The sequence below is a fragment of the Ursus maritimus genome, unplaced genomic scaffold, assembly GCF_017311325.1.
Source record: "Ursus maritimus isolate PB19 unplaced genomic scaffold, ASM1731132v1 scaffold_4, whole genome shotgun sequence".
Taxonomy (NCBI): Eukaryota; Metazoa; Chordata; class Mammalia; order Carnivora; family Ursidae; genus Ursus; species Ursus maritimus.
The window spans coordinates 82,520,768-82,545,181 of NW_024426552.1; the positions used below are offsets into that span (position 1 = coordinate 82,520,768).

At 36.4% G+C, this 24,414-nt stretch overlaps 1 pseudogene; it reads right to left on the reverse strand.

The window, feature by feature from the left end:
* Positions 1-5,345: 5,345 nt before the first annotated feature.
* Positions 5,346-5,920, reverse strand: LOC121100510 (annotated as a pseudogene).
* Between the last annotated feature and the right edge of the window lie 18,494 nt (positions 5,921-24,414).

Consider the following 24,414-nt stretch of genomic DNA (forward strand, 5'->3'; position numbering starts at 1 on the left):
TGCCAGAGGATTTGAAAGGATATAGAGCTCATTTATTCAATAAACTTACTATTTTAATATAAAATAGCTATTCAAGGCATATACATGGGGCTTGGGATAAAAATAGTGAAAAAGGCACATATCCTTCCTGATAAGATCTGAGGTATTTAGAGGACTGGGAAGTAGTTACAGATTCTTTTCAACATGTCTTCCTTAGAGCATGTATGCAAATTGAGTAATAGAAATGGTCCTAAATGTGCTATATTTGCTCAAGGTAGATATGCAAATTATTATTAGTTACATTTTCTTTGGTTATTTGGGACTATTTGAAATGAAATGAACACAAACCCCTGTCGTATAGATTGCATTAATAGATAGTAAGAGTTTATTGTATATGTAAAATGATAATCACTTGTTTTTATGAAATAATTATGGTCTAGTCCACTATCATGTAAGTCAAAGTAGAAGAACTGTGTAGCTGTCACTCCTGGTTATTGTTTGGCAAATACATAGGGAAGAACCCAGTCTTGGGCATTCCGCAGACTCCAGGCTTTTTAAATTTGAAGGGAAACTCCACTGCCACAGTGGAACCAGCAGGAAATTTCTACACTGGCCAACACAATGATAATTTTTCAGTTACTGCTGAAAAATTCATCTCAATGTTGACTGTTGCCAAGTGCTACAGATGAGATTGGGAAACATTAGTGTCCACAGAAAAAGTACTTCAGTATTTATGCTTTTGACCCCAAATGAAATTTAGGTGACTAACTTCAAAATAATTCATATTTATTTAAACATAATATTGATTTGTGCATTGTTAAGTATGCTGAGTATTTATATTCCTTCAATCTTCAAATGTTTTTAAGTGGTTCTAATGGTAAAAAGAAAATAGATATAAATTCAGATCCCAACACTGCCACTTATGAACTTGAGCAAGTTATTTAACCTTTCTAACTTTTAATTTTTCTCCTGTAAAATTGGGATGGTAATAATACCTAATTCATAACAATTTTGAGATAATGTATATAAAATACCTAGTGTAGTACCTGGAGCAGTTAAGTACTCAATAAATGTCAGTTATTTGTATTAATACAATACCATATGTATAATAGATTCTTGTAAACATTTGTTTAAGAATGAACAAGTGAATAACTTTACTATCACAGAACTTCAGGAATATTTTATCATTTATTATAATTTTACTCAACTCTTTTTCATAGCTCCAACATACCGCATTTTTTCTTCTGTGAATACATATCCTCCTTCTTAACTTTAGCCCTTTGGAGTCATGACAGAGAAGTCATAGAATATCATGTTTCTGAGGCCAGACTTTATTGGCCATTTGTCAAGGGGATACTCCTTTCTCTATTTGGAGACCAAGTGGATATGGGGCTACTATACACAAGATTTGGGGTATTTCCTTCCCAAGAGATAGGTTATGAACATTAAACCGGAGAGGTAACAAGAACCTGAGGTGTTCAGATTTCTTCATCTCTTGCCCTTTATGATAGGATTTTGTCATGCTTGCTATTTTGAAATATTTGTTGAGAGAAAGTGGAATATGCATTTCAGTGTCCCAAATGAGACCAGAAAAGTTGCATTTGGATATTGTCACTAACAATCATGTTTGATACGAAGCAGGGAAGCAGATCACCTCAGCTCCAATGAAGCAATAACTGGACAAACCTTTATTCATCCTCTTCTCCTAGAGTTAAATGTAGGCAGGAATTCATCACTGTTAGGGAATTTGAAACAATAAAAGGAGAAGTGCCTCACAATAAAGGGCTGAGCAAACATTGTGGGTAATATTTAATTCCTTCTTAATATTGTTTTGAATAGAAAATAAAAATAATTTTTTTGAAAAACCATTCTGACTAATATCTGTTTTTGGGAGTTTTGAAATTTTCCTGCACTGCTTTATACAAAAAGTGATTGACTAATTTCTGACCTAAAGAGGAGGGCTCCCTAATCAGTGGCCAAGAAGTTCCTCAAGACAGTGTCCCACTTTTATTTATTACTTTAAAAATTATTAAAGTATAAGTAACATGTAATAGTATATTTGTTTCAGATGTGTAACATTGATTAGACAGTTTTGTGCATTACTCAGTGCTTGCCACAATAGGGTCGGTCACCGTCTGTCAGCATACATAGAATATCATTGTCTGTGTTCTCTATGCTGTACTTTTCATATCTGTGACTTATTTATTTTATACCTAGAACCTTGTACCTCTTAATTACCTTTATCTACTTTATACCCCGCCAACCACTCTCCTCCCCTCTGGCAACCTTCAGTTTGTTCTCTGTATGTAAGAATTTGGGGACGCCTGGGTAGCTCAGTCAGTTGAGTGTCCAACTCTTGGTTGCGGCTTGGGTCATGATCTTGGGGTCGTGAGATCAAGCCCCGTGTTGGTCATTGCACTCAGCAGGGAGTCTGCTGGAGATCTTTCTCTTCTGCTCCCTCTCCCCCTCCCCCTGCTTGCACACGCTCTCTTTTCTTAAAATAAATAAATAAATCTTTGAAAAAAAAAGTTTCTTTTGTTTTTCTAGATTCCACATGTAAATGAAGTCACATGGTGTTTGTCTCTGTCGTTTGACTTATTTCACTTAGCATAATACCTGCTAGGTCAATCCATGTTGTCACAAGTAGCAAGATCTCTTTCTTTTTTATGGCTGAGTAATATTCTATTTTGTATGTCTATGTATTCATGTATGTGTGTGTGTGTGTGTGTGTGTGTATACACACATATGCACATACACCACATCTTCTTTATTCACTCATCTATCGATGGACACTTACATTGCTTCCATATCTTAACTATTGTAAATAGTGCTGCAGTAAACATAGGGGTGCGTATGTTTTTTCAAATTAGTATTTTCGTTTTCTTTGGGAAATACCTAGTAGTGGAGTAGTAGAATTACTTAATCACATGGTATTTCTATTTTTAAGTTTTTGAAGAACGTCCATACTGTTTTCCTCAGTGGCTGTGCCAATTTACATTCCTACCAAAAGTGTACAAGTATTCCCTTTCCTCCACATCTTTGCCAACAGTTGTTATTTCTTATCTTTTTGATACTAGCCGTTCTGACTGGTATGAGGTGATATCTCATTGTAGTTTTGACTTTCATTTCCCTAATGATTGATGATGCCAAGCATCTTTTCATGTGTCTGTTTTCCATCTGTATATCTTTTTTAGAAAACGTCTATTCAGGTCCTTTGCCCATTTTTTGATCAGATTATTTTTGTGTGTGTTGAATTGTGTAAATTTTTTTAATGTATTTTGGATATTAACCCCTTAGTTCATATATTTCATTTACAAATATCTTCTCCCATTCAGTAGGTTGCCTCTTTGCTTTGTTGATGGTTCCTTCACTGTGCAACTTTTTGTTTTGGTGTAGTCCTAAAAGTTTATTTTTGCTTTTGTTTCTCTTGCCTGAGGAGACATACCTATAATATGTTGCTAAGACCAGTGCCAAAGAGATTATTGCCTATGTTCTTTTAGGAGTTTTATGGTTTCAGGTCTGCATTTAAGTCTTTAATCCATTTGCAGTTAATTTTTGTGTATGGTATAAAAAAGTGGTCCCATTCTTTTGCATGTATCTGTCCAGTTTTCCCAGTGCCATTTATTGAAGGAACTGTCTTTTCCCCATTGTATATTCTTGCCTTCCTTGTGTAGATTAATTGATATATAAGTGTGGGTTTATTTCTGGGCTCTCTATTCTGTTCTGTTGAGCTGTGTGTCTATTTTTTGTGCCAGTACCATACTGTTTTGATTAGTATAGCTTTGTAGTACATCTTAAAATCTGGGATTACGTTACCTCCAGCTTTGTTGTTCTTTCTCAGGATCGCTTTGGCTATTCAGAGTTTCTTGTTCTAATATCTAAATATTCAATATTTAGGATTGTTTGTTCTAATTCTGTGAAAAATGCTGTTGGTATTTTGATAGGCGATTTCATTGAATCTTGCTTTAGGTAGTATGGACATTTTAATGATATTTATTCTTCCAGTCCATGAGCATGGTAATCTTTTCATTTGTTTGGGTTCAGTTTCTTTCATCAATGTCTTGTAGTTTTCAGAGTATAGGTCTTTCACTCCCTTGATAAAACTTATTCCTAGATATTTTATTCTTTTTGGTGGCAATTGTAAATGAGTTTGTTTTCTTAATTTTTCTTTCTGCTACTTCATTATTAGTGTATAGAAATGCCGCCAGATTTCTGTATATTAATTTTGTATCCTGCAACTTTACTGAATTCATTTATTAGTTCCAAAGTTTTTTGGCTGAATATTTTGGGTTTTCTGTTTATAGTATCATGTCATTTGTAAATGGAGAGTTTTATTGCTTTCTTACCAGTTTGGATGCTTTTTCTTTTCTTTTCTTTTTTTTTTCTCTTCTCTGATCACTGCAGCTAGGACTTCCAGTACTATGTTGAATAAAAGTGGTGAGAGTGGACACCCTTTTCTTTTTCCTGATCTTAGATTAAAAATCTTTCTGTTTTTTGCCACTGGGTTGCACTGGTTCTGGTTGGGGCTGCCTGCTTGGTGTGGCAGTGCAGGAGCCACTTTGGAGAGATGCCTGCCATAGCAGGAAAGTTTGACAGGGTGGGTCTTCAGGGGAATGCCAGGATGGGGCATGAGGTGTTAAAAATGAAGATGTAAAGTGTTAGCACTCATTCCCACAAATTTCCAGCCATTTAGACTGGGGAGTGGGGTGGGAAGGAGAAGAGAAATGGTGCCTGTGAGCACTTTTGTTCCCAGAGAAATCTCTTGCAGATCCCTTCCCCTTCTGCATAAATTCTATGATTATTCAGAAATCTCCTTCACATATACCCCAGGCACTTTTCAAACTGCTGCTTCTGTGCTGTTTCGGGGCCAAGTTATTTAGTATACTGGCTCCTTAAGGATGCGGACTCAGTTTCCTATTGCCCTCTGGCTGTCCGGGAATTAAGTCCCAGTGGTTTTCAAGCTAGGTGTTACGGGATTGTCTTCCCAGAAGGGGTCCCCAATGTCAGGGGTACCTTATCCTCTCACTTCTCCATGCTTGTGATGTCCCTTCCATTTGTGGTTGGTCACATGGTGGTGGTGCAGGTTTGGTTCCCAACTGTGTCTCTGCCTCTCCTACCCTTTTCTATGCGGCCTTCTCTCTGTGGGTAACTGTAGAAGGTCTGTTCTGCCAGTCATAGGTTGTTTTCAGAGTTAGTTGCATAGATGTAGCTGTTATCTTGGTGTTAGCTTGGTGTATCTGCAGAACGGGGTGAGCTCATGGCCCTCCTGTTCCACCATCTTCTCAAAACTCCAGTGTCCCACTTTTATTGTCTAATTTTATATTTCTTCTGGATTTCTTTCTTTTTTATATTGAATTTAAGTATATTCAGTAGCTGTTTTTTTTCATTATATTGTCTTTATATAAAAAGCTTTTTTATAGTTTTATGGTTTTATTAACACAGATACAATGTGCACATAAGCTGTCTATTCATTTTCTCCACTGTGCAGCCCAGCATTAGGATTTGTGACTCTGGCGGCCAGCTGGGCTGCTCTTTCCACAGCCGCTTTGTGGTTCTTGGAGGAGACATTGTGAGCAATCTCTGCATGGTAAGATTAGTTGCACATCAGGAGCACTTCAACCTCCTTGATGTTGTGGACTAGGAACTTCCAAAAGCCACTGGGCAGCATGTGCTTTGTTTTCTTTTTGCTCTAATGTTGGGCATCAAGATCTGAATCTTGAATCTTCTGTGCACCCTATTGTCAATGTCTCTGGGTTTCCACAGTTGTGCTTAATTTTGACTTATCAGTCTGACTGGTGTGGGATGAACTTCTTGGTCCTCTTTTTAATGATCTTGGGCTTCATGAGAAGTTCGAGGGTGGCCATGATGCCAAGTAGAAGATGGCTGCCACCTCCACAGGCAGCACCGAGGAAGAGACAAAAAAAGCTTTTACTTTTTTTTTTTTTTTAAAGATTTTGTTTATTTATTAGAGAGAGAGAGCATGAGCATGGAGCCTGATGTGAGGCTCAATGTGGGGCTCGATCCCAGGACCCTGAAATGACCTGAGCTGAAGGCAGATGCTTAACAGTCTGAACCACCCAGGCACCCCAAAGCCTTTACTTTTTAATTCTGTTTTGAATGAATGGCATTGATGAATATCAGGATGGCATCAGAGAAGGTTAATTGCCTGTTAAGAGGTCTCTATTTTGATGCATTCATGCTGTTTTAGGTCAGGCTCTCCTTGAAGGAAAAGAAGCTTGAGCATATATTAGGTTACATGATAAGAAAATGCTGATATTTGGCTCTTTTTGACTTACAAAAAAGGCAGTTTTACATAGTTCAACCTAATTCATCTGAGTTGGATTCCTGCCTCAGGGTAGAAGTATTTCAACCAGGTTCATAGAGATTGATATATAGGGTAGAGTACTACTTTCACAACTTGTAATGGCCACCATAACTGCCACGACAGCTCCTGGCACACTCTGGCCAGAGTGACAGTTCCACCCTCTACGTGTATCTGCACAGGAATTCAAATGCTGAGTCAGTTCCTAGCAAAGCTACACCCTATATTCCATCAAAGAATGTGTATCTCTTGCTCTCTCTTTTTTTAAAGATTTTATTCATTTGATAGAGAGTGAACGAGCAAGAGAGAGAACACAAGCAGGAGGGGGGGCAAAAGGAGAGGGAGAAGCAGACTCCCTGGCTGAGCAAGGAGCCCAGTGTGGGGCTCGATGACCTGAGCCAAAGGCAGATGCTTAACTGACTGAGCCACCAGGTACCTCTGTATATCTCTTTTGAAGGGGAAAAAAAAAAGATTGTTAAAAAAATACCCTTAAAATATGTACAGACATAAAACTAGGTATAAACCCTTTTAATGTCCAAGACTTCTGCAAATCAAATACAAACAAAAGTATAAAACCAATTTAAATCAACCACATTGATTTAATATGACAGTTTTTTCCCCCTGTAAATCGTAGTTTGCATTATTGATATGGTGCTGATTCCGCAGTGAAGTCTTATGAGTCTGCATGAGTAACTGTCCATATGCATGTGATCACTCAATTTTCTCAGAATTCATCTCTACTTTGCAAAACCTCCGTTTGTACAGCAAACAATGATCCATTTGATTTTCCCTTGGTATGGATATGACCAACTCTGCTCTTTTGAATAGAAGTTTGACATTTCACAATTAAAAGTACATTTCACATGTAAAGGTACTCTTTGGTGCCAGAGCTCTTTTGTTTCTATTCACCCTTATTGAGGTTCAGAAGATAACTCTTTGGTGCTATGTGGGGTTCTTCTTCTTCTTCTTCTTCTTCTTCTTCTTCTTCTTCTTCTTTTTAAGATTTTATTTATTTATTTGAGAGAGAGAGGGTGGGGAGGGGCAGAGGGAAAGAATCCCAGGGGGACTCCATACTGATTATGGAGCCCAATTTAGGAATTAATCTCGCAATTCTGAGATCATGACCCGAGCTGAAATCAAGAGTCGGACGATTAACTGACTGAGTCACTGGGTCACCCCTATCTGGGGATCTTCTGTTAGATTTCATACCTTGTGTGGAGCCCTTTGCCTTATCTATAACATTTTGCTAGTCTTAATATAGAGTATTTAGTAAGTAAAATGGCTAGAAAACGGTTTTTAGTTGCTATTATATTAATGATAAATATCTCATTGAATTTAAGTTCCATCTATAAATTAAATCTCGCCTTGGTTGAGATTGTATCCCTCTGCTTTTCCTTTCAGTAGACATTTTTTTTTCTGTCAACTATCATTAGATTAGAAAAACATTACCAAGTTTCCATCCAAACCTTCCATCTCCTAATTGCTGACAAAGGATGATGGACTTCAGTCTTTATGGATGTAAAAAAGTTAAGTAACGACTCAGGAATTAAGTAATTGTACAGGGATTTTAATATCAATTTTACAATCAGTATTGCCAATATATCACTTTATTATTTTAGGAAGAATAAACAACAGCAATCAAATCTTTTTAAAAGATGCCTAAATTGTATCAAAGATCTCCTTGTAGTAGGTTTTTTTTTTTTCTTAAAGAAAAAGTGTCCAAACTCAATTACATTCTTTCTTTTGTTTTATAGTTGGTGAGTAGACAAAGGGCTCTTGGTCTAATGTCACTTGTTCCTTAAGATATAAGCTAAAGAATTAATACCCTTCGGTAATTTCTGAGGGGTATTCCTCTTATATTAATCCTTCAACAAATTACTGACCAATTACTGATGAAATTAAGAAATTGCAAGATGATTTTAAGAAGTAACATTTAAGATGTAACTGATAGAAAATTAATTTGAATATTTGTAATATATCCTTATGCTGTTATCACAAGCTTTTAGTGACAAAAACATAGATAAATAACAGTCAGAGAGAATGAAATTATGTTTCTTTTTAACTCATTCATGAGTGTATTCAACAAACATTAATTGAGCATTTGGCCCTTGACCTGGATACCAGAGATAGACAACTCAGTGACTTTGCATACATTGTTTCTTTCTCTAAGAATGCCTTTCTACTAGTTCTCCGTCTGGAAGACTACTCATTCTTCCAGATTCAGTTAAAAGGATATTCCCTGTACCCAAATAATAACTAGTTGGTCAAGCCTCTGTGCTTTGATGTATTACTTGTTTATTGTATATTACTTGCATATTGCTAAATAAATATAAGTAACACATCTACCAACTCAGCATATCTACTAACTGAAGTGTAAACTCTTCAAGGACATGTTCCACTGTTAAACTTTTAGTATCTTTCCTTTTGCATTTTAAGGTACATTGTTTTCCCGTATAAAATTGTGGTAATCTTTATGTCTCATTCTTTAAATGTTATATGAGTAGCACTTATTTATGTGGTAAATATTCTTTGATTTTTATTGGCAGCGTAATATCATATGCATGAGCCATAATTGATTTAGCCATACTTCTACTTTTGGTTAATTAGTTTATTTCTAATTTTCTAGCTTTATAAATAATGCTGAAATCCTTGAAGATAAATACTTGTCCTTATCTTTGATTATTTATTTAGAGTTAAACATTTCTAGGAGTGATATTATTGAGTCAAATGATGTGAGCAGTGTCAAGGCTCTCACCATAAATGGCCAAATGGCTTTCTAAAAAGTCTGTTCTGTAACATATGAGAATACCTATTTTACCTTACCCACCCTTGCCAACCCTAGACGTATCATTTCAGAAACCTTTGTCAATTTCGTATGCAATAAATAGCTCTTTATTTTGGCTAATTTTATGGTCTTATATTATCTGCTGTTGTAATTTGGGCACTTGTGTTTTCAATCATTTGATTATTTTCTGTACTCTTTCTAGGAAAAGAGAAGATTAAAGGTTAAGGGAAACTTTTAGCATAAAAATATACTTTAAAAATTGTTTAAATATTATACATCTTAAGTCAATTTTTAATTATTGGTATAAAGCAAAAAATATACTTTAAAAATTGTTTAAATATTATACATCTTAAGTCAATTTTTAATTATTGGTATAAGTACAGATATTACAGTATTTGCTGTTGTGGTAGAAATAACTTTATCCTTCTTGTTCAGTCACATATCACATAATTATATGTGTCATTCCTTTTCTCCCAATTTGTAGACTAGCATAAATTATGTCAGGGAAATCTGAGGAATTAGTATAATCACTGGGATAGCATATCTTTACACCAGTTAAAATTGTACAAAAAACAACAAAAATAAAAAACTCTGACCATACCAAATGTTGGGAAATTTATGGAGAAATTAGAACTCTCATGCTGGTATGGGCTAGCATGATCAGTACTGAGTATGTGGAGGCATGAAATACTTTCCTGTCCACCCTACCCTTATTTCTAACTTCATCTCTTGATTTGCCTGAGATCCAGAGTGAGGCTTTTAGTGACATTTGTGACATTTGTGAAGGATAGAAAGTAGCTCCATAAGGGTCTTTGAGGCCAGAGTGACATAAGAGACAAAAGGGCTCCTGAGAGAAAGGAATCATCACAACCAATGAAGGTGTCTGTCACAATGGCAAGGAAGAATCAGTATAGGATACAGATGTGAGACTAAAGTTTCTTCATGCTTAGACTCTTGTGGGTGCTTGTGACTCTGGAAAAGAGATGGTTGGGTGGTAAGGTTGAAAGCACTTATCACTATGAGCCCAAGCATCTCTGCTGTCAATTCCTTCTGCCTTCACATGCAGAGATGAAAATGTGAAAATCTTTTTTCCAGGTGTGGGTTCACCTCATTGTACTGATGACCAGAATAGGGCTGTAGGTGATGTTTATGCCAGGAACGTGGAAGCAGGCAGGATGGTGTTCCAGGCACCAGAAGCTGAGACAATAGGCATCTCAGAGGATGTCGAAGGTTATTACCATCATGCAGGTTCCTTGCCGAGCATAACAAGAGAAATTATATTAACCAAAAGGAACATTAAGAGCCAGAGTATAAGGGCAGTAGAAATAGGAAGCTGTGTAAATTCAATGTGAGATATTCCCTTTCTGCTTTGGAATAGCCAAGAGACACCAGAGGGTGGAAAGCCTGCTACTTGGCAAGTGGGGACTATTAATCTAGTGGCATTGGGAAAAAGCATTAAAGTGGTCATGTGTAAGCTCCATAAGCAAATGGTAACTAGGGAATCATTTGAGTTAAAATGAATTTTATAAAATAAATTTTTAAAATCTAAGTTAAGATAATAATTTGTATAGAAAATCCATTATTAACCAAAATTGGAAAAGAGTGATTTCTTTCATTTTACAAATATTTCATATTACAAGTATTTTCAGTTTGTAGGTTTGACCCATAGTTCAAAAGTTGGGGTCCCAGGTTAGTCAGGGTTCTCATCAGGTGCTGCCTGGGACTGTTCATCCCCCATATCCCATACGTTACCCAGGTAACTCAAAGGTATCCGTTATGGTATCTTTGTTACATTTAGTACTGTTGTTTGTTTTGATTTTCCTCATTTAGCTTAGCAAACCTTATTGTTATCTTGCTGCCTTCTCTCTGAACAAATCAAGCCTTTTACCCAAACATTGCATCTGTGCTGTGAATAAGTTTGCTTTGTGTTACTCTCTTATCACTTAACTATTTGACGGCATGATCCTTTGGGGCTGCATGTGGGGCTTTGAAGGTGTTTAATTTAATCACATTTATTTGGACATCCTGAAAAATCACTGCAGTGCTCAATCAGTTTTTTCTCTTTAGGCCTTTCCCCTTCATTTGTGTTTGGAGGAAGGATGAGTTGGGGGAGAAGTGAGAGGGAAGAGGAAGGAAACCATTTCTCTTCTATCTTCATTTAAGGCTTTAAGAAGAAACATCAAACAAAATAATTCCATATCTTAATCAAAGTCAACTGATTTAGTTCATGTTAAAAAAATTGACTTGTTAAAATACATTTGAGTTTTAACTTCAAAGTAGAGTCAGAATTTTTATACGGGTGACCATATGATTCTAATTTTTATTTTTTGGTAGCTAGACTTGGCAAGTGTTTATTGTAGACCTACTCTGTGTCATGGTTGTCAGATGTAATAAGTAGATAAAATCAGGGAGCATCCATTGACGTAATTAATATTTAGTCTTATTTTACAGATGACAAAACTGAGGTAAAATTAAGTGCTGCTAATAAGAGGAAGTATCAGGATTAGAACTCAGGGCTCTCCATTCTAACAAGAGTACTCTTCCTTTGTGTCCAGACCAGTACTTTCCAAACTAATCTGCATATCAGTTATCTGAGGATTGTGCTAAACTGTGGGTTCTGATGCATCAGGTCTGGGGCAGAGCCTGACATTTTGCTTTTCTAAGTCTCCCAGGGCAGGCCGATGCTGCTTATTTACAGACTACACTTTGAGTGGCAAGGCCCTAAACTCTTCTCACTTGGAGAAATAAAAATGACCTTCTGTAATGACAAGTGAAGATAGAGCAGTTAATACACTTATCAGCTTATCAGTTTGCTTATTAAGTATTTAATTTCCTGGAAAATCTTACATTGGTTTTTTGATGATCCCAGAAGATAGTGGTTTTGTATACACTTGGTGTAGTCTGATCCAGCAAATGCACCTCTGAGAATATGATCTAAAGTGGCAGATACTAGCAAGAAAATTACTCATGCTTTTTAAGTGACTTAATTTTTTGAAATAATAGATTGAAAACAAATCCAAATTAGATAATGTAGAGTAATTATGGCAAAGAAAGTTTGGATAAATCATGGGTAAAATCACTTTTTTTTTTTTTTAAAGATTTTATTTATTTACTTGACAGAGATAGAGACAGCCAGCGAGAGAGGGAACACAAGCAGGGGTAGCGGGAGAGGAAGAAGCAGGCTCATAGCGGAGGAGCCTGATGTGGGGCTCGATCCCATAACGCCGGGACCACGCCCTGAGCCGAAGGCAGACGCTTAACCGCTGTGCCACCAAGGCGCCCCTAAAAGCACTTTCTAAATCAGTTGTGTGGAAGATTTAATTGAAGAGAATGACTAGACCCCTTTCTCTTTTCTTTGTTAGGCTTTAAATAGACAATGGACAGGGGTGCCTGGGTAGCGCAGTCGTTAAGCGTCTGCCTTCCGCTCAGGGCGTGATCCCGGCGATCTGGGATCGAGCCCACATCAGGCTCCTCCTCTGGGAGCCTGCTTCTTCCTCTCCCACTCCCCCTGCTTGTGTTGCCTCTCTCACTGGCTGTCTCTCTGTCAAATAAATAAATAAAATCTTTAAAAAAATAAATAGACAATGAACAATACCAGCTGTAATCTGATTGAAGTCAGCAGTCCCCAGGTGTTCAGAGAGGCTGCTCTTTCAGTCAAAATTTTCCAAATGAAGCCCTTCTTGGGATAAGCCCTTCTAAGGGCTTTAATACTGAGGTATATTTCTTCTCAGTGCTCCTAAATTAGTGAATTATTTTCTTGTGATTAAATACACTAATAAAACTGACTACTTTAAATTTAGTTTAATAAGGGTCAAGACAAGATTTCACTGATAGTGGAAGTTATAGCAGGAAGTCCATTTCTTCAAGAGTATTCTAAATTTTAGGACACATGTTAGAGTTAGAAGTACTCTTAGAGATAAGGATGTCATGTGCCCTAAGCTCTCCTTCCCAGTGTCAAGTGCACACATTGAATCCCAAAGAGATTTAATGACTTGCTGAAGGTCAGTCAGCTTATTGGTAGCATAGTTTTTATTAGAGGTTTGGTCAGTGATCACAAAATTAACTGCTACCAGGGCCAGGTAAGAAACAATTTAGGGTTATGTATTGTAACATAAAAGAGGTTGTTAGGGAATGTGGCAAGCAGCTGACATGAAAGAGTCACTGACACACAGACCTAGCTGATTATTTACATGTAAAAACAGGGACTCAGTGTAGCCACATCATCTGATTTTTTTTTTTTCAGAGAGTACTTTTGAGCAGGGGTGGGGATAGGGAGGGGCAGAGAGAGAGGGAAAGAGAATCCCAAGCAGGTTCCATGCTCAGTGTGGAGCCCAGCATGGAACTTGATCTCATGAGCTGAAATCAAGTTGTATGCTTAACTGACTGAGCTACCCAGGTGCCCCCCAGATCATCTGATTTTTAAATAAAAGCTGGGAATCCAGATACTTTATGTAAAATATTTCAATTTTAAAATGCAGACAACAAAGAAAAAAACAAAAACTCTGAGTCAGACAAAACATATTTATGAGGCTGATTTGCCCCATGGGGCTGCACTTTTACAATCTCTGATCCAGGCCTTTGCTCTCCCAGTTTAGTGTGTCTCCACCCGTGATTTCTAATAGCTCTCTGAAGTTTCCTTAGCGGGAAGGCTTGGTGGTTGGGGTTCTGATCCTTCCAATTTCCTGTCAGTAAGGTCTCAACATGAAGACTGTTTGGAGAGAAGAGTTCCAAATAATGATGAATGAAAACTTAATATCCTTCCCACTGTCCTTGAGGCAAAAGCATTTTAATTTATAAGGCCAGTGAAGACAAGTGAAATTGTAAAATAAGAGAGGAATTTCTGCCTCAAGAGGGAGCTATCCTGAATGGGCATTGGTCAAGTTTCCCCAATAATACAGCATATTAATCAGATAATTTTGACACTGGTTATTGTTGAATATACCTCTGAAATATATGTATATACAAATATGTATGTGCAGGTGTATAAGAGAGAGAAGGCACTCTAATTAGAGAATTTTCACTTTTTTCTTTACTTTCCTCATGGCATTAAAAGAGAACTAAGGCCAGTCATAAAGAAATGAGCTATTAGAATACTGGTGTCATTTGAGATGGAAGTGGGGGTATAAGATGAGGGAGGTGATCAGTACGATCAACTTTGGTGTTCATTCATGGTCTCAATTATTTGTGAGCCTCCTGAAAGGTCAATGTCATAATGTGTAGCTGTTCTTCCAAGATGCAAATTTAATTGCACAGTCAGTAGTTGCTATTGAGAAGAGGGACACTGATCTGGTATGTTAGCTTAGACTACCATTCAGTATTTGCAAGTATTAAAAAAAATTAGTACAGATAAAGTGTATCTAACATAGAGAAAATGTTTACTCAGTGGTAGCTGGTATTATTAATTATTTATGTGGCTTTTATGTTTTCTACTTATTGCTGTCCTTATAATAAGTCTTATAAAATTATACGTTAGTGCAGGTTATAGGGAGAATTATTTTCTGGCATAGTATTCCAAATTGTGGATTGTCCAAGATACCAAGACCTATTCCTTGTAGATGTCAAGGGTTTATTCTCTTTGTCCCTGGGATCTCAAGGAGAATTGACAATGTCAACCCAGTATATAAACAGACCAACTTGGGTAGTAATTAAAGTGCTGTGCCATACCTTATTTTTTAGAGGTAGGATTTAAGTTGAAGAAATTGAAGTTAAATATCTCAGCGTATTTGAGGATGGGGATGATGGAAATGGATTCCAGTCTATCTGGATGGAAACAATGAGGTGCTAGCCCAGAGGAAAAGGGGTCTGAGCTCAAGGCTGCTTCCACACAGCAGTTTAAGGGTGACTAGAAGTTTTGTGAGTCCTTTGAGACTCATGCTGTTTGGCTAAATCACTTTTTGTCCTCCCTTGTCATTATCATCTATAGATTTTAAGGATTATGTCTGACCAATGTTAATTAAATTACTAATTTGCTATTGATTTTTTCCACAAAAAGCTTATTTTCATGGGATTTAACTTTGGGTTAATGCTAATATAAAAGTCATGCTTACATTTTGGTCTAATGAATGTAGAATAAGAAAAATTTATATTGGTTCTGAACAGTCCAAATTATGGACTAGAATAGGGAGCATGAAGAAATGAAGAACATTTTAGGGCTTATTAGACTATAGCTTTTCATAATTAAGTGAAAACTGGTAAAGGATATATAAACATCAGACCTGATTTTTTTCCTCTAAGGGTACAATTTAAAAAATTAAATGAAAAAATGCTTATAGAAAATTATGTTGAGAATTTATTCTTTTCTGTTTTCTACTTACATTTTACATTTTTCAGGGATAGAGTTTACTTAATGAAATATTTTTTTTCTTTAATATAACTATATTTTATTATCTTGTGTGGATTACAAAATAGTGTAATAGCAAGGTATTTGGAGCCAAACTTTGGGGGCTTTGCATCTATTTTGAAAAATCACCTTTATTGAGTTAGAATTAACATTACATACAGTTCGCCAATTTAAAGTGTACAACTCAGTGAGTTTGGTTTTTTGAAGCAACTTACAGGATTACTCCATCATAACAATAATCTACTTTTAGAACATTTTGTTATCCCTGCTAAAAGAAAGGCTGTACCCAGGGGCACCTGGGTGGCATGGTGGGTTGAACTTCTGACTCTTGGTTTTGATCAGATCATGATCTCAGAATGGTAGGATCCAGCCCAGCATTGAGTTGGGCTCTGCACTCAGTGTGGCATCTGCTGGGGTTTCTCTCTCCCTCTTCCTCTGCCCCTCCAGCCCTTTTTCTATCCCTCCTCACCCCCCATGCACTCATTTGTAAGCATGCATGTGCTTTCTCTAAAATAAAATAAATAAATCTTAAAAAAACCCAACCCTGTACCCATCAGCAGTGATTCCCCATTTTTCCCAATCCCTCAATACTAGACATAATTAATTAATTAATCTGTCTTTTAATCATTAATTAATTAATCTTTTTCATAGATTTGCCTATTCTGGTCATTTCATATAAATGGCTTCTTGCACTTAGCATAATATTTCAAGATTCATTCTTATAGCATATATCAGAGCTTCATTTTATTTAATTGCTGAATAATATTCCATTTGTGGATATGTCACATTTTATTTATTTATGTCTCAAGGGGCATTTGGGTTGTTTTTAGCTATTATGAATAATGTTGCTATGGACATATGTGTACAAGTTTTGGTGTGAACATATGTTTTCAGTACTCCTAGGTATAGGAGTGAAGTTGTTGGCTCAAATGGTAACTTAATATTTAAGTTTTAGAGGAAGTACCAAACTGTTTTCCACAGTGGCTGCACCAAAAATGTATGAGAGTCCTAATTTTACCTTCACATCAGCAATGTATGAGAGTTCTAACTTCTCTAGTACTTGTCAAAACTTGTTATTTTCCATTTCTTTTATTAGTATAGGCACTGAGTATAAAATGGTATCTCATTGTGGCCTTAATTTGTATTTCTTTAATGACTAATGATGTTCAGTATATTTTCATGTGTTTATTGGCTATTTGTATATTTACTGTGGAGAAAAGTCTATTTAAATCTTTTATTCATTTAAAAAATTGGGTTATTTGTCTTATCATTGAATTATAAGAGTTCTTTAAGTTTTATGAGCATTTGCTAAAAATAATGTCTGATTAGTTAGTACACAGAAGTCTTTGAATGGATATTGGATCTCTTTTCTCATTGTTCTTTTGATTTAATTTTAATGTGCCTTTTCCCAAAGTTTATTGATGATTATATATTTAACATTTTGTTAACTGTAGTTTATTTTATCAAGAGCCTTTGGCCATATACCTATGCCATATACCTATACCTATATCTATAGCTATAGCTATATATTTATGGAGACCTCAGAGTACTTAGTAATTTCTCGAACAAATAAGATGCTTAATCAATCAGTCAAATACCTGATGTTTATTTCATCTTAATTCAACAACTAATTATTGAGTACCTGTTTTTTTCATTATTGTGTGAGAGATAGTCTTGCTAACAGACTATCTCCCTTGCTGGCTGTGATGAAACAAGCTGCCATATTGGGAGCTGCCCTGGGGAGAGGCCCATATGGCAAGGAACTGAGTGCAACCTTTGGCTTACAACCAGCCAGAAATTGAGGAGCTCAGTCTGAGAATCTGCAAGAAACTGAATTTGTCCAGTTATCATGTTAGCTTGGCATCAAATCCTTCCCAGTCAAGCCTTCAGATGAGACCTCAATCCTGGCCAACACTTTGATTTCAGCCTCCTGAGAGACCTGAAGCAGAGGACTCAGATAATCTGTTCCCAAATTTCTGAACCACAGGAATCCATAGAGATAATAAATGTGTGTTGTTTTAAGCTGCTAAATTTGTGGTCATTTGTAGATAACTAATAGGTAATTAATAGATAATTAATGTACTATTTTTAAACACATTAATTCATTTCTTTTTCTCATTTCCCTAGCTCAGGGTTTGTCAACTTTGACGCTATTGACATTTTGGCCCAGAAAATTCCTTTTTGTGCGGCATCCTGTGCATTATAGGATGTTTAGCAGTACCACTGTCCTCTACCCACTATATGCCAGTAGCACCCTCCAATTTGAGAAACAAAAATGTCTCCAGAAATTGTCTAATGTCCTCTCAGGGAATATCTCCTTCTCCATATTGAGAATCATTGTGTTCCCTCTGTTTAGAATACATTTATCCATTATTGTTGCTTGAGGATATGTTATAACATAGTTCAAATGCCATGTCTCCTGACCTTGACTAAGGAAGATTATATAGACACATTATTTTTACTGGAGACTCCTCTCCGAATTCCTTCTGCACCTACTGTAATGAGATTATGTCGTACATGGTGTAATATTTAAGGATATTTATTATTATTTTTTATTATGTGTAAGATTGTGTAGGGGTATAAAGACTTTCTGTTACCTGAGGTTTACAGAATATTGATTTGAAGTTATGATGTGTGATCTCAAATAATCAGATTTATGTAGTCATTGATATAAGTTGTCAAACTATAGTAGGAAAGGGTAAAACAAGTGTTTGCCATTGGATAAAACTTTTCATAAAAGTTATGAAAAATTTTTAAATATAATCATTGTTAAAAATAATCAAACTTGTCTTACTGTATTTACCAACAATTCCCTACATGTGGACTCTGTGAGACATTTTGGCTTTGATATCAAAGCAGTAACATAACTAAATTTCATACATAATTCATTTTGGTTTTGAGCTGTACCTTCATAAGCACATTTTAATGCATAATTAAGCTAAATTTTATTTAGTTTATTTTGTTCTACTTTTGGAGATCATCTACCCTGTCTCTGACTTGAATTTATGAATGCTTTAGTAACTCAATAATGAGACATTGGAGTAATTTTCTTAAATTAAAAAAAGGAGGAGGGAATCCCCCATGGGGGAGGGAGCTGCAGTGTTCTTGACTTTCTATGGAAGCTGAACTCCAGTAATCACTATATGAATTAAGATAAAACAATCACTTCCATTTTCTCTAACTTGGAAAATGATACAGATAAAAATTTTCTCTACTTCTTCCACCTTGCAATTTAAAAAAAAAATACCATAATTTGAGAAGAGTGTGTTCTTTTCAGTTGGCTCTTCATAGATTTTTATGGACTTGAAGGTCGAACTCGATTGCTTTATTAACTGGAGTTTTACGGTGGTATTGTGGTTTTGGTGTTTCAGTTAATTTTTTATATGGCCAAAAACTCATCATGTATAGAGCTTCAAGTTCACGGGTAGCTTAGAGATAGGGTATATCCCCTATTCATAACATAATGGTACATAGTATAAGGACTGTAGTTTGCAGGTTCCAAAAAATGAAACTCAAAGTGGCATAAGCAAAATATAAAATTTAATACTTACTATGACTAAAAGGTCTAGGAAGCATGGCTGGCTTTCAAATACAGTTTGACCCTAAGGCTCAAATAATGTCATCAGGACTGGTTTTCTACATTAATTGGCTCAGTTTTCCATTGTTTTCTATTGTAACTAAGGGTTGAGTTTTTAAGAGCATGGCGGGCGCTCTGTTATATTGCTGGAAAAAGAGAAGGAGCAGTTCCTCAAAGAAGAGAATGGATTTCAGGAATGTAGAGTGTTCTATCCAGAAGAAGAGATGGGTATGGGACAGACTAAAAATAGATATTTACTTCAGAAGCCAAATTTTAAGCATGTGACCTGGTAAGGAGTCTGTAATCAAAGGAAAAGGAGGTTGAATTTGAATTGTTAATTGCATCAGATTTTAATAGCTTTATTCATGCGTCTCAGCAGTAGGAATATACATGCCAGGAAGACCAGATGTTCATCCTTCTTGAGAAATGCTTGTTTTACTTCTACCTATGTTTACTTCTACAGCATTAACTTATTTCTGCTCCAATTCTAAGTGGACACATTGTTTATATTTCTTAATACAGCTAACAGTCTGTTTCTTGAAGATTCTGCATATTTGTGATATATTTCACTATGTGTGTTTTTTGTTATTGTTGTTTAATTATCAGAAGGAAATTTCTGGGCAGGAAGCTAGCAGTTGTCCTATTTATCACCTAATCCATTCATAATTTTAGTGTTTTGTACAGTTTTCTAAGGAAGCAAAAATCATTTTAGAGTGGTTTCTTTTGCAAGTAAATTCTTTTTGTTGTTGTTAAGATTTTATTTATTAGAGAGAGAGAGTGCATGTGCACACAAGCAGGGTAGGGAAGGGGCTGAAGGAGAGAGAGAAGCAGACTGCACCCTGAGCACAGAGCTCGATCCCAGCATCCTGGAATTATGACCTGAGCTAAAGGCAGATGCTTAACCAACTGAGCCACCCAGGTACCCACAAGTAAATTCTTAAGTACCAAATGTACCCTGAAGAGTTACTTAAAAAACCTATTTTGTTCTGCAGAAAGCATAGTTTGTCCATGTATAAGGAAATTTAGAGGATTAGGGAGAAATCTATGAAATCGCTTTCACCATCTGCTCTTAATGCAGAAAGATGTAGTAGTTGTTGCTTATTTTTCACTTTATTTTTTCTGTTTATCTTATTCTACCTTTCTCATCATGCTTGACCTCTTTAACCAAGATTTATGATATGGCACCCTCATGCTCATATTTATCTGACTTCAGAATATGAAGTTACCACACATGTCTCCATCTCTCTCAGTCCTCATCAATTAGTTGCTAAATCCTATTTATCCTATTTCTCCTAAAATCTTTTCTTTTCTTTTTTTTTTTTTTTTAAGATTTTATTTATTTGACAGAGATAGAGACAGCCAGCGAGAGAGGGAACACAAGCAGGGGGAGTGGGAGAGGAAGAGGCAGGCTCATAGCGGAAGAGCCTGATGTGGGGCTCGAACCCAGATCGCCGGGATCACGCCCTGAGCTGAAGGCAGACACTTAACCGCTGTGCCACCCAGGCGCCCCTCTCCTAAAATCTTTTCATCTCCTTGCTCCTTTTCACTCCACTGCTGCAGGTCTTCACGGTTTCTCAGCTATGTATTATTCTCAAAACCGGTCTCTGCCTTCAGTTCCACCTCACTCTCCCAACTCTGGCCCCAGCCCCATCTCAGCCTTGCAGTCAAGGTTATCTTTCTGATATGCTGATTTAATTATATAACTCTTTTCGGATGAATTCTCATGGACTTCAGGATATGGTTCACATTCCATGGCTTGGTACATAAAGCCCTTTGTGTTGTGGCATCTGACCACTTATTCAGCTTAATTTTCTGCCTTAGTGGCATCTTCATCCTTTGCTCCAGACAAATCAAATGCACCTGCATCTTTTTTTCGATGCAGATTACTTTTGTATATGACTTTGTCTCTCTTTCCTGCCTAGCTCAGTAACTCTTATTCTTCCTTCAAAATTTGGTTCAGTTATTACCTTTCTTCTAATGGTTCTCAAAATCACTGTGGCTGAATTTGATGTTCTTCATCTAGCCTCTTCAGCGTAGTACTTCACATTGATATATAATTGTTGATTTCTTGCTTGTCTCCCATATGATAATGCAATGGCCTTGAGGGTAAGGTCTGTGTCTGGAGTAGTGTTAGGCCCTTAGGAGATGCTTAATAAATATTTAATGACTGAATGTGTGATCTTAATCTAATGTGTCAGTTTGGCTAGGCTGAAGTCCCCAGTGGCTTGGTTAAATACTAGTCTAGCTGTTGCTGTGAAGGTATTTAGTGATGGGACTAACATTTTTAATTACCTGACTGTCAGTAAGGTGTATTCCCTTCCATAATGTTCATGGGCCTCATCCAATCAACTAACGGTCTTAAGAGCAAATTAGAAGCTTTCTGGAGAAGAAGGTATTCTACCTAAAGACCATAACAGAAACCCTGCTTGGATTTCTAGTCTGCTGGCCTGCCCTACAAATTTCAGACTCAACACTATAACTTTAACTCTTGTCTGAGTCTCCGGCTGACCATCCTGCCCTACAGATTTCAGACTTGCTAGTTCCCACAATCATATGGGGGTTAAAATAAATCTTACTCTATATATCTGTATTTATTTATTTATTAATTATTTTTTTAAAGATTTTATTTATTTATTTGACAGAGACCGCGAGAGAGGGAACACAAGCAAGGGGAGTGTGAGAGGGAGAAGCAGGCTTCCTGTCGAGCAGGGAGCCCGATGTGGGGCTCAATCCCAGGACTCTGGGATCATGACCTGAGCCAAAGGCAGATGCTTAATGGCTGAGCCACCCAGGTGCCCCTATATATCTTTATTTATATCTATATTATCTTGGATCTGTTTCTTTATAGAGAACCCTGGCTGATACAGAATGTATTAATGAATTGAGGATGTTCTATACCTCTATTTTATCCCAAGCATTTGGAGAAATACTATAAATAAGGAAATGAAAGAATACAGTTTACCTGCATCTAATTTGAATTAGGCTCTTACAGGAAACTTCTTCTTAAATTTTGTTAACTATAAATGTAAAAATTTTAGTCAAGTGAAAAAAGGGCCCTTCCACTGGAGTTTTAGGAAGGTCAACTTAATTTTTTTAATTTTAATTTTTTTTTAATTGAAGCATAGTTGGCACACAATGTTACATTAGTTTCAGGTCAACAACATAGTGATTTGGCAACTCTATATGTTATGCTGTGCTCACCACAAGTATAGCTACAATTTGTCACTATACAACACTATTGCATTACTATTGACTATATTCTGTTATGCTGTACATTTTAGCCTTAGACTTATTCATTCCATAGCGGAATCCTGTACCTCCCACTCCCCTTCACCCATTTTGCCCAACCCCCATCTGTACCCCTCTGGCAACCATCAGTTCTCTGTGTTTATGGGTCTGTTTTTGCTTTCGTTTGTTCATTTGTTTTGTATTTTAGATTCCATGTATAAGTGAAATCATAAGGTATTTGTCTTTTTCTGACTTTTAAAAAAAATATTTTATTCATTTATTTGAGAGAGAGAGAGCACGAGCAGGGGGAAGAGCAGAGGAAGAGGGAGAAGCAGACTCCCCACTGAGCAAGGAGCCCAATGGGGGACTCGATCTCAGGACCCTGGGATCATGAGCTGAGCCGAAGGCAGACGCTTAACTGACAGAGCCACCCAGGCACCCCTGTCTTTTTCTGACTTATTTCACTTAGCATAATATCATCTAGATCCATCTATGTTGTTGCAAATGGCAAGCTCTTGTTCTTTTTTATAGCTAAATAATATTCCATCATATAAATATACTACATTTTCTTTATCCATTCATCAGTTGATTGACACTTAGTTTGCTTCTGTATCTTAGCTATTGTAAATAATGCTGCAGTAAACGTAGGGGTGCATATATCTTTTTGAATTGGTGTTCTCATTTTTGGGGGTGAACACCCAGTAGTGTTTACTGTACATTCCCACCAACAGTGCAGGAGGATTCCTTTTTCTCTACATTCTCACCAACATTTTCTATTTCTTGGCTTTTTGATACTAACCATTATCTAGTGTGAGGTAATCTCTCATTGTGGTTTTGATTTGCATTTCCCTGATGATGAGTGATGTTGAGCATCTTTTCATGTGTCTTTTGGCCATTTGTATATCGTCTTTGGAAAAATTTCTATCCAGGTCATCTGCTCATTTTTAAAATTGAATTATTCATTTTTTTGGTGTTGAGTTGTATAAATTATATATATTTGGATATTACCCTCTTCTCAACTATATCATTTCCAGATATCCTTTCCCATTCAGTATGTTGTCTTTTTGTTTTGTTATGTCCTTTATTATGCAAATTTTATTTTTATGTAGTCCCAATAGTTTATTTTTGCTTTTCTTTCCTTTGCCTGTAGAGACACATCTAGAAAAGAGTTGCTGAGGCTGATGTCAAAGAGATCAGGACATCAGGACATGTAGGAAACCCAACTTTAAAAAGTTGAATTATGGGATCATTATTGATATTCTTGGTTCTAAACTTGTTTCTTATTTATTAATACTTTTGATGACAGAGTTCCAGTCAGTTGTGAAAAAATAACCTGAAGTTCAAAAGATGGCTTGCTTTCCTTTTTACCTGTTTTTATTAAATGCCAAAAATATGATAAAGCATTGGAGCCCTTTGAGCTAATTTCCATTCATTTCCCTAAAATGTTCTATGAGGAAATGGAGTGCAACAGTGGAATTGTACAGCTATCCAGGCATTGACTTGTCCTTTATCTAAGGCATTATTCACCTCAGTGGACAGACTAATTTTCTTTCATCTAGATAACAGAAAAATAGATTTCCCATATGAAGCAAAAATGAGCCAAAGAAAAGATAAATGTGTGCATGTGAACTAACATCTCTCTAAACTAATAAGTAAGATCTTGAAATTTAAACAATTGCCAAATACCTACAAGATAAGTAAATTTAAGAGTAAAGAATTTTTTTAAAAAGATTTTATTTGAGAGAGAGAGTGAGTGAGAGAGAGAGCACAAGCAGGGGGAGCGTCAGGAAGAGGGAGAAGCAGGCTCCCCACTGAGCATTGAGCCCCATGTGGGGCTCAATCCCAGGACCCTGAGATCATGACCTGAGCTGAAGGCAGACACTTAACTGACTGAGCCACCCAGGCACCCCCCCAAAACAAAGAAATTTTTATAGTTGCAAGGTAAGCAGTCTTCTTCTAGATCTCATTTTTGGTATTATTAGATACTTTTTACTTGATCCACCTTTGTCATTTGAGCTAAAATTTAACCCAACATTGCACCTTTGCTATGATTAAAGTTCTATACTAGATGTTTTGGGTGACTCAAAGATGAAATGTAATTTGAAATAGATTGAAATAGGAATAATAATAGAGATACAAAGCATTTTTAGAGGGAAAATAGCTAAAGAGCAAGACTAATTCCA